This window comes from Meriones unguiculatus, chromosome 4 (assembly GCF_030254825.1).
Source record: "Meriones unguiculatus strain TT.TT164.6M chromosome 4, Bangor_MerUng_6.1, whole genome shotgun sequence".
In the NCBI taxonomy this organism is placed as follows: Eukaryota; Metazoa; Chordata; class Mammalia; order Rodentia; family Muridae; genus Meriones; species Meriones unguiculatus.
The window spans coordinates 18,972,624-18,984,003 of NC_083352.1; the positions used below are offsets into that span (position 1 = coordinate 18,972,624).

General features: G+C 45.3%; 1 long non-coding RNA gene across 1 annotated transcript; it reads right to left on the reverse strand.

Annotated features, from left to right (window-relative positions):
• Positions 1–1,969: 1,969 nt before the first annotated feature.
• LOC132653480 (uncharacterized) lies at positions 1,970–10,498 on the reverse strand. Its single transcript, XR_009591209.1, has 3 exons — positions 10,305–10,498; positions 4,066–4,199; positions 1,970–2,525 (listed from the first exon to the last, which is right to left on the reverse strand). It is a non-coding gene; the product is annotated as an uncharacterized LOC132653480 (long non-coding RNA).
• Between the last annotated feature and the right edge of the window lie 882 nt (positions 10,499–11,380).

The following is an 11,380-nucleotide window of genomic DNA, read 5'->3' on the forward strand; positions in this document are numbered from 1 at the left end:
TTTTTTTTTTTTTTTTTAGAACTAGTTTTCATGTTAATCTTGAAGTCATGTCCACAGGCCCTGATAGTCACACTTTTCTTAACATTTATGAGACCTAGCCCCCCTGCATAGATGAAGCTAATGGGCTTCAGGTGTGTTCCCTAGTAAGGGGAGCAGGGGCTGTCTCTGACATAAACTCTGTAGTCTGCTTTTTGATCACTTCCCCCTGGAGGGTGCTGCCTCACCAGACCACAGGGAAGAGAATGTACTCATTCCTGATACAACTTGATGAGCTAGGGTGGGTTGGTAGAGGAAGCTCCCATTTTTCTGAGGAATAGGGGAGGGGGAAATGGGAAAGAGGAAGAGGGAGTTGGAGTGGGAGGAGAGAAGGGGAGAGGGCTACAATTGGGATGTAAAGTGAATAAATAAATTAATTAATAAAAATTAACTTAAAAGTACAAAGAACTATTTATGAAAGAAAGTAATCAAAAGATATAAAAGATATAGAATGAAGCTTTGTGGTTCTGAGCTAGTTTGTGTTTGAGATAAGATCTTGCATGTAGCCCAAGCTAGCCTTGAACGTGTAACTTTCTTGCTTCAACCTCCTGAGTGCTGGAATTATAGAGGTGTCACCCCACCGGAATGCTCTTTTTTTTTTTTTTTTTTTTTACTTTTTATTTTATTTTATTTTATTTTTATCAGTTACATTTTATTAACTCTGTATCCCAGCCGTGTCCCGATCCCTCATTCCCTCCCAGTCCCTCCCTTCCTCCCTCCCTCATCTCCACTGTGCCCCTTTCCAAGTCCACTGATGGGGGGGACCTCCTCCCCATTCATCTGATCCTGTTTTATCAGGTATCTTCAGGATTGGCTGCAAAGCCCTCCTCTGTGGCCTAACAGGACTGCTCCTCCCTTCGGGGGTGGGGAGACCAAAGAGCCAGTCATTGAGTTCCTGTTAGAAATAGTCCCTGTTCCCCTCACTTTGGGAAACCAATTGGTTACTGAGCTACCACAGGCTACATCTGAGTGGAGGTTCTAGGTTATATCCATACATGGTCCTTGGTTGAATGTCAGTCTCAGAAAAGACCCTGTGCCCAGATATATTTGGTCCTTGTGGAGCTCCTATCCTTTCCCCATCAGACTAACTCCCCTTCTTTCTTATGATTCCCTGTACTCTGCCAAAGGTTTGGTCATGAGTCTTTGCTTTGAAAACACTGCTAGTTAGAGTCTTTCAGATGCGCTCAGTAGACTCCTGTCATACGTTCAATGCACATCCCCTCTGTCTTTCTAAATGAGGATTGATCATCTTACCCCATGTCCGCTCAATTGATTATCTTTTTTAGGTGTATAGATTTCATTATGTTTATCATATCTTATAGGTCTATATAAGTGAGTATATCCCATGTTTGTCTTTCTCCTTCTGGGATATTTCACTCAGAATGATCTTTTCTAGATCCCACCATTTGCCTGCAAATTTCATGATTTCCTCCTTTTTGATTGCTGAGTAGTATTCCATTGTATAAAAATACCACAATTTCTGTACCCATTCCACCGTTGATGGACATCTGGGTTGTTTCCAGGTTCTGGCTATTACAAATAGAGCTGCTATAAACATGGTTGAGCAAGTGTCCTTTTTGTGTACTTGAACAAACTTTGGGTATATACCTAGCAGTGGTATAGCTGGGTCTGGAGGAAGCACTATTCCTATTTGTCTTAGAAAGCGCCAGATAGCTTTCCAGAGTGGTTGTACCAGTTTACATTCCCACCAGCAGTGGAGCAGGGTTCCCCTTTCTCCACAACCTCTCCAGCATGTGTTATCGCTTGAGTTTTTCATCTTGGCCATTCTGATGGGTGTAAGGTGATATCTCAGGGTCGTTTTGATTTGCATTTCCCTGATGGCTAATGAGGATGAGCATTTCTTTAAGTGTTTTTCTGCCATTCGATATTCCTCTGTCGAGAATTCTCTGTTTAGCTCTGTTCCCCATTTTTTAATTGGATTACTTGGTTTGCTGCTTTTCAGCTTCTTTAGTTCTTTGTATATACTGGATATTAGTCCTCTGTCAGATAAAGGGTTAGTGAAGATTCTTTCCCAATCTGTAGGCAGTCGTTTTGTTTTGATGACGGTATCCTTTTCTTTACAGAAACTTTTCAGTTTCATGAGGTCCCATTTATTGACTGTTGCTCTTAGAGCCTGTGCTGTTGGTGTTCTGTTCAGGAAGTTGTCTCCTGTGCCAATGAGTTCTAGGCTGTTCCCCACTTTTTTTTCCAATTGATTTAGGGTATCTGGTTTTATGTTGAGGTCCTTGATCCACTTTGACTTTAGTTTTGTTCAGGGAATGCTCTTTACTGATGTTTGCTTGTTTTGGAGAAGTGGGTAGAGAATAGGTAGGAAAGATCAAAAGGCTAGAAAGACACACACCGAGGAGCTGATAGCCATTGTCTCTGAGTGCTGGTTAATCATTGTTTTTCTTCCTTATAACTGTGATGTTTCTCTGAATTCCTCCAATGGACACATCATTTTCTAATTTAGAGAAAACCTGTTTCATCTGTGATATATCATAAAAACAAATTTAAGGCTTTTACATTTGTAACCACTAAAAATTCATTCTGGCACCAAAGTAATAAAACATTTCCTAAAAATGTCAAAACCTAGACACGCCCTAGGCCCTAGGGAAGAAACTAGTACATTTATTATTCTGCTAAACGGACATAGTATTAAACCAACACCTAATTACTTACTGCTATATCATAGATTAGTGTGTCTCTCAAACCTCATCAGAGAAACTTTTCATTAGTACATATTAATAATAGCAAGTAATTAACTAAGTAGTGGCAAGAAATTAGCTAACACAGAGACAAGTAGAGAATAAGAGACCAGAGTGAGCAGTCTTAAAAATGACACTGGCAGTACACTGCTTCTATCCAAGGCTCAGAGACCATCAAGGAAGAGGGGGCAGAAAGACTGTGAGAGCCAGACGTGGTGGATAACTACAGAAAAACATGTTCTTGAAACACAAGAGGGAAGTCGCAAGTATGACCTCCGTGGTTGGGACAACACGCACCAAGCCCCGTGCAAGTTTAGCCAGACAAAATCCCAGCATCGGAAGGGGAAGTGGGCATGAAGTCCTGCCTCCAGCTAAGGAGCTATTGACAACTGATAGTTGCTAGGAGAGGAAACACCATCTTCCATTAAAGATATAACTTTGGTGGATGACTACACTCCAGTGGAAGGCCACACACTCATGAATACATGAACAGTATAAATTAGACCCAACCAGTTTTCAAAGAAAAAGAAAAAGAAAAAGAAAGAAAAGAAAAGAAAAAAAGACTACACAAAGTTGGGTGAGTAGGGAAAAGGGCTATCTGGGAGGAGTGGGGAGTAAATATGATCAAAATACATTGTCTAATATTATCAAAGAATTGATAAAGATATTTAAATAAAACAAGTGTTTAAAAATGGAAAAGCTACCAACGGCCACCTTCACCTTCTGTGGTTGTGTCTCTATTGCAGCATCTATCTTACTTAATTGTTGATTGGCCTAAAGATAGTCTCAACCCTACAAAAAGTTTCTTGAGGACAGAAATCTAGAAAGACTTGTCCATGGATTCTGGTACTGTAATAGACACTCCATGAATGTTTGCTGATAAATGATAATACTGAAAGATCATTAGTCTGAAAATATTAGGCAAGAGGAGAGAAAATGTGAGGTGGGCCCTGAATGACAGATGGAAACTGGTGTTTTTATTAATACTTTTCTGTTCCATCTAGTAAGCCTGCTCAGCTTGAACACCAGGTTAGGTGCTGAAGATCTAGGAGTAAAAAATGCTCTAGGGCCCCAGAGGAACTCACAATTTTAGGACAGAGACACACCATCCGAGGTTTTACCACTTAGGATTTATTACCTACATTCAACTGCGGTCTAAAAATATTACACGGAAATTTTCAGAAATAGAGAATCCCTAAGCTTGAAATCAGAATCATTCTGAACAGTATGATGAAATCTTACTGCATTCTTGCAGGACATGAGTCATGCGTAAATTCAGTGTATACACATTGTATATACTACCCACCTATGAGTCACTTACTGGTGTCTGTCCCGGTTGTCAACAGTTGTAGTATTGCAGGGCTTACATGTAGAATTAGATATTTTATGAGGTTTCAGGCATCTCTGGGGTGTCTTGGGAAAACATACCCATGGAGAAGAGGGAATTATGTGAAGCTGGGAAAAAGAAAAGAAGCTTAACAATCTGCAGAAGGCAGGAGGAAGAACCCGGGCAGAAGACACAAGGTCACATGGGCACTGTCCACCAATGAACAGTTGCATGTCACAAAGGACAAGTTGCTGGAGAACCAGACAGGGCAGGGACGGGAGGCAGAGAGTCTCAGAGGACTTCAGACTCTGCGATGCCTGTCACCCACGTTCACACCCATTTCACAGGCCAAGAAACCAAAGCTTGGAACTGTGATCCCCTTCTGAGGAGAAGGGAGCTCAGTGATGATACTCTTGGTCCTTGTCTTGAGCCTCAGAACTCACAGGGACATCTCTTCCTGGGAAACAGCTTCCTCAACCCTGAGGAGAGATGGTCCTCAAACAAGGATTTCCAGCACCTTGTTCGTCTGCATCCCCTTACCCCCATGGGGATGAAGGTGGGTAGAGGGAGTATCTACTCAGGTATAAGGTCCCCTCACCTGTGAGAGGACAGAACTACCCCACAAGGAGAATCCTGAACACACATACGGTCTCCCAGATCCAGGAAGGTTTTTATCAATACTTCCTTATCTGTGTGTATGTGTTTGTGTGTGAGAGTCATGTGGAAGTCAGAAGACAACCGCAGGCATCAGCTCTTGCTTTCCTCCTTATTTGTGGCAGGCTCTCTTTCTCCCTCCCTTCCCCTCTCCCTCTTTCCCTCTTCTGCTATCTCTCTCCCTTTCTCCCTCCCACCCACCCCCTCTGTGTTTTGTTTTGGTTTTTGAAACAGGATTTCTCTGTGTAGCCTTGGCTGTCCTGGAACTCACTTTGTAGACCAGGCTGGCCTCGAACTCAAAGATCCACCTGCCTCTGCTTCCTGAGTGCTAGGATTAAGAGCTTATGCCCCCCCCCCCCACACACACACACCATGACCACCTGCTGGGGCAGGTGCTCTCTTGTTTGCCACTGTGTTTCATGTTCCAGGCTAGCTGGCCTCTCCTCTTTCTGCCTCTCCTCTCAGCATAGAAGTTCTGGGATTACAGGCATAGGTCACTGAGTCTGTTTTTTACATGCCTTCCAGAGATCAGAACTCAGGTCATCATCACCTTGTAGGCCAAGCATTTGTATCTGATAAGCCATCTCCCCAGTCCAGGAAAGGTTTTGTTTTCTTTTGTTTGATTGTTTGTTTCTTTGTTTTCATCGTCAGCTTCTGCCTCAGAGTTGGTCCAGCTCTGCTCTGGAATTCATTATTTGAACACAAGCAAATGTAAATTAATGTATAGTCATCACATTGGCGTCTCAGCAAGGTAAGGAAATGTTGACATCAGCCTGAGAGTCAAATGAGGCTCTGAATTATATGGTGTGACTTGAGGTGTTGACACGCTGGCCCTCTGCCTTCCAAAGTTGAGGAAAGAAAGCACATGGTTGGGAACAGAGCTTATGACTTCATCACTTTCCAGAACTGGACAGTGAAAAGTCCACATTGAGCAGATCCAAAGGATTGCTTCATCCCTGTTCATGAAGCATGTCTAATGTAAGTCGTCCATCTTCAGCCTTTGCTGATCGTCCACTGTGGGTCTAACAATAAGCTAGGGACCAGAGCAGCAGATGACCCCCCCCCCAAAGGCAGAGCAAGTATAGCTCTAGCTACAAATCTGACCAGGATTGTGGCTATGCCAGTAACCACCACCCAGCCAAGATATCTCTGCCAGGCACTTCCGTTCAACCTCCTGATCATTGCTCCGTCCACCACCATCCCCATGGAAAACACAGGAACTCTCCTCAGTGTGCATGTGGATCCTCATGGGATCCACTATTCTTGTTATTCGATCTCCTTCTGAAGTTAACATTGTTAGCAGCCATCTTTTCAGATTCACCCCTTTCTTATCTTTCAGGTCATGACTCTGTTGAATTTGTGGCTTGGTTTTTACAACTTTTCTGGCATACTATGTCCCTTACGACCCTTGAAGCCTTTTCCATCTCCCACAAGTGTTCTTGGCATAAGAGCATTTTCATGACCGGTTCCTTCCAATCTCTCCAGATTTCCTGCCCCATTCCCCCTTCTCTCTGTCTCTACATCAATAGCAACCCCAAGGCAACAACTTCCTCCACCCAGACTGTTCCCCTAGCGTCCTTTCTCCAGAACATCTGGGGTTTTCCTGGTGAACCTGCACAGCTTGGCTCTTTAGTCTAGTCAGTTCAGCTGTGCCTCTTTGTAAAGGTTTGACTGGCTGGCTCACAATCCTGTCCCTCCTCTGGCCACCTCTGTCCCCTCCCCTCTGCTGTCATGTCTGTACAGACATCATTTACATGTTTGTTGTCTACCTGGTTTTGAGCTTCTTGGGGATAGAGACTGATTTAATTCTTTCTGAATCTCCAGCTGCATTTGTAGCGTCTGAAACTTAATCCAGCTTTTGAAAAATACCTACTGGACAACTGTAATGGCCTCTGTAAAGTGGCTTTGTCAGAACAGTGCCTTCTACCAAAGAAGTCTCTGCCTTCATCTCCAGAAATTGTGCTCATGTTCCAACGCACAGCGAAGGGGACTCAGACTGAATTTGACTAAGGTTGTGGACAGTGAGACAAGATTACCCTGAATTAGCCAGGTGAGGCTACAGCGTGACTCCTACAAACTTCACCAGCAATGGCCACTGGGAGATTTACTGATGGAAGAGCGACCAGTCACAGATCCATAGACACTGGCTCTCATGCTGGAGGAACAAACACAAACCGAGGAAGGTGGCAGCCTTTAGAAGCTGAAAGCAGCAGCATGGCTTCTCCCTTAGGACCTCCGGAGGGAGTTCAGCTCTGGCAGTACCTTGATGTAGCCCACTGAAGTCGAAGCTGGACCTCAGACCTACATTTTCCTAAGTCACTCACCTGATGACTATTTGTCACTGCAACAACAGAAAAGCTAATGCACCAGCATGCTATCAAAGGAACACACATAAGATTCCCATGAGGCTCTGTAAGGGAAGCAGATATCCAACTGAGATGCAGGCCTATCTTTCTGCAGAAGACAACATTAGAGCTATTTTTTTTTAAGGATTTGGGTTGCTAGTGCTGCAGCAGAAAGGATACACAGGCAGAAAACAGGCTAGAGGCTCTAGAGCAGGTAGGGAGTTGGATGGTACCTCAGCACGCAAGACAAAAGGTAGGCATGGGGCACCATAAGATGGCATACCCTCGAGACCTAGCCCTGCAGACCCTGCCAGCTTAAGAAAACCACATTGTCAGGATGCCTATCTCATTCCCTTCCAGAGCCTCACTCTCTGATGATTTCCTTATTTAAACAGACATGATCTTCACTGGGACACTCCTCTCCATACTGCCAGCCTGCAGCAGGGTTATCATTTGCAGACTGGCAGGTCAGACAAGACTTAGTCATCAGACAAAACAAGGCAGTTCACAGTAGAAGACGGAACTTGACTGCTTAACATGTCAAGTGCCTGCCCTAAGGCATAGACACAGCAGGAGAGGAGATGATGAGGACGCCACTCTTGCCTCCTCTTCTTGAGGAGAAAGCTTTAATGAGAGGGCAGAGCTGGCGCCAAGGGCTTCCTAAGAAGAGGAAAGCCACCCAAGCAGGAGCCCAGCTTGACTGTGACACAAAGACAGTCTTGGTTCAGTGCTAGTCAGTGGAGTAGTTACTTAACTTTCCCCATCTGACAGCCTGCCCAACATCTCCCCGTATTGCAAGCCTGGCATGGTGGTGCACACCTGTAATTCCAGTACTAGGCAGGCTGAGGCAGGAGGATCAGGAGCTCACAGGCTGCCTAGGCTTCAGAGAAACCTTGTCTCAACAATGAAAGGGAGGAGGGCTGTTAAGATGGCTAAAGGTGCTTGCCTTCAATACTCGTGACCCGAGTTCGATTCCCCAGAACTCACATGATGGAAGGAGAGAGCCAACTCTTGCAAGTTGTCCTCTGACCGCCATAGGCCTGTGTTTCCTTTCCACTGATAAATAAATGTAAAAACAAGAAAAAAAAGTCCAAATAAATAAAAAGGGGGTAGCAATACAGCCTGAGTGGTACAGTGTTTTCCTGGCATGCCAAGGTCCTGGGTTCAATGTCCAGCACCATAATGCACACCTGTAATCCCAGAACTTAGTCAGTAGAGGCAGGAGGATTGGAAGTCTAAAAGTCTTCAGCTACAAGCAATTTCAAGACCAGGGTAGGCCATGAAACCTTATCTCAGAAAGAGAAAGAGAGAGAGATTCTGTTTCAAGAATGAGGAGGAATCCAGCCCTGAGTAATAAGGTTGACGATGAGACAGCTGCATCCTAAGGACATGAAGAGTTCAGTGAATGACATACTAAAAATCCCAAAACACAGAGCACCGAGAACACTGTCTTCCCTTCATTTTCTGCCCTGGGGTTACAAGGGAAGGATTAGGTGGTTATGTTTTCCAGAAAATGAACTTTGACTCAGAGCAAGCATAGCTTATGAAATTTCTGTGGCTTCTAACCTCCTGGCAAGAGTCCTCCAACTGATACACAACGGCTGAGCTCTGAGACCTCGGCAGCATACGCAGGATTTGTGTGTAGGCATCTTCCTAAGCCTTCTCTTCAAAAGCCACAGGGGAATGCAACAAACAGGAACACAGTCTGGTGTGCTGCTACACCTGTAACCCTGGGGTTCACTAGGCAGGAGTATGGTGAGTGGGGGGCTAACCTGGGCTAACAGCAAGACCCTGTCTCAAAAAGGAAGTAAGAAATGGAGAAGAGGGGAGACAGAAAGGCTGCTTGTCAAAAGAAAGGAAAGAAAGAGAGGAGGAAAAGAAGAGATGGGGGAGAAAGGAGGGAAGAATGAGGGAAGGGAGGAGCAAGAAAAGGATGTGCGTGGCTGCTGCCACTCTCTGGGCTTCTCCCTAAAATGGTAGTTCTTAACCTGTGGGTTGTGGCCCCTTTTGGGGGAAGGGGGCCAGTAATTACCCTTTCGCAGGAGTTGGCTAAGATAATCTATATGTCAGATAGTGACATGACAGTTCATAACAGTAGCAAACTTACAGCTATGAAGAAGCAATGACAATAATATTATGACTGGGGGTCACCACAACATGAGGAGCTATATTGAAAGGGTTGCAGAGTTAGGAAGGTTGAGAACCACTGCCCTAAAAAGAATGATGTGGAGTCTGTTGTTAAACTCCACCTGGAGTTCTCATCGATGGCAGTTTCCATAATGCAGTATGGAATAAGGAAATCTTAACTGAATGACTGCACTGAGTAGACTGCCTGTGGGCATGTCTGTGGGGTTTGTTAGTTGATGTAGGAGGGTCTAGCCCACTGTGGGCAGCACAATGCCCTGGATACATAGTCTGGGCTCTATAAGAATATCAGTTGAGCACATGCAGCAAGCAACCCAGCAAGCAGTGTCCTTCCATGGTCTCTGCTTCAAGCTCTTGCTCGATCGAGTTCCTGCCCTGACCTCTCTCAACAATGTGACCAAATCAATCCTTTTCTTCCCTCAGCTGTTTCTGGTTGGTGTTTTACAGGGAAACCAAACCAGAACGGTGCTCCTTGGGAGAACCATGACCCTCCCTCAGTAGCATCATCTCCAGGGCGCTGACCCACCAGAGCACATCTTCCTGCTTTGGGGTCAGAAGCCATATCCAGAAGTCTTAGCACAAAGCCCAGGTTGCCTCTCTCACCTCTGCCTCAGTGTGGAATTAAGGAGCAAACCAGAGGACTAGAAGGTTCCTTCGGTCCTGTGCCCCGGCCTTTCCAGCAGGCAGAATCTAGAAGGATCCTGAAGTCAATTCTAAAGAACTGGATTTCCAGAATTTCCAAGGAGGCAGGTCAGTGGGTGACTAAGGGGATGAGCCTAAACTACCTCAGGGAGAGGAAAGCAGGTGACATGTTTCTTTAGTGCGTGGTAGCCACAGGCTATCCCCCTGCTAGAAGTACCAAATGTCTCTATTTTTAATTTCTGTTTTGATGAAAATCTTACGGGGTTTGTTGTGATTCTGGTTTTGTCTCTACTACCATAGCACATATGAAACCACGACCTAGGGTTCGAAATGTTATCTCAGGTGCATCCAATGAGTACCCTGTTACTGTTCCCTTGGCTGAAGAATGCAGAGAGGCAGCTCTAGAACCCCGGCCTCCAGGGTTACAGCTGCCACACTCCCACTTACCTCCCAGTCCATCCATCAGAGACAGTAAAGCCTACAGCCGGGCCTATCCTTCCATCAGCCTTGTCCATGCCTTGGAGTCAGGAACAGCGAGGACCCAAATCACTCTTGTCCATGGGCCTCCAGGAGAAGGCCAAACTCTTAACACATCCTGTCCCAACCTGGCTGGAGAAAAGGCCTGGGTTCCAACTGGAAGATGGATGAATCACTAGAGACAGGAAGATGGGTTTTTCAAAAGAGGCCCAGGAATGGGGGTGGGTAGAAGGGAAATGAAAGAGTCCTGTGCATAATCTTTTTGAGCCACTCGCCTTTTTCCAGCTTGGGTTATTACATTAATTCAGAACTTATGCTCACACTTAAAAGATTTCTGTCATATTTTATGAACACTATGATCTCAGAGTAATTTGCCCTGGAAATATGTCACATTAAATCAGGGACACTAATAAACTTTATTATGTAAACTCCATGTGGGTCTATGGGGCAGCTTCCTGTTACACTTACATCCATGCACCTCAGTGACAGCCCCTCCTGCGGTAGAAGCTGAAATAGGCTGGGTAGAATTCCCTCTGCCCCTGCACACACATGCCCATCAGGGCTGCATTAGAAGCCTGTCCCGCCGTCCAACAAGGGAGGTTCATTCCGGCTTCCCAAGTACGGGCTCTAAAGACCTTTAGAACCCACTCTGACCTCGTGACGTTAACATCTTCCATTTGCACTGCAATGGCCTTCAGCCTGGACTGAGTGTAGCTGCTAAGTGTAAGCTTCCCATACACAAATGAGATATCAAAAGTACTAGCCAACAGCCAGGCATGAAGGATCAAGACTGTAGTCACAGCACTTAGGGATGCTGAGACTGGCAAGTTCTGGTCAGTCTGGGATATACGTGAAGACCCTGTCTCGGGAAAGAAAAAAAAAAGTACTAGCTGACAGGTCCTTCTGTTCTGCCACCAGCTGGTGTGACCCCAGCACAGATCAACCAGGACCGTGCGACAGAGAAAGCATGAATGTGGCGACGTGTTTAGGGATTTGTTTGTTTGTTTTTCCTTGAAACCCTAACACGATCCATGCCCATGGCCAGG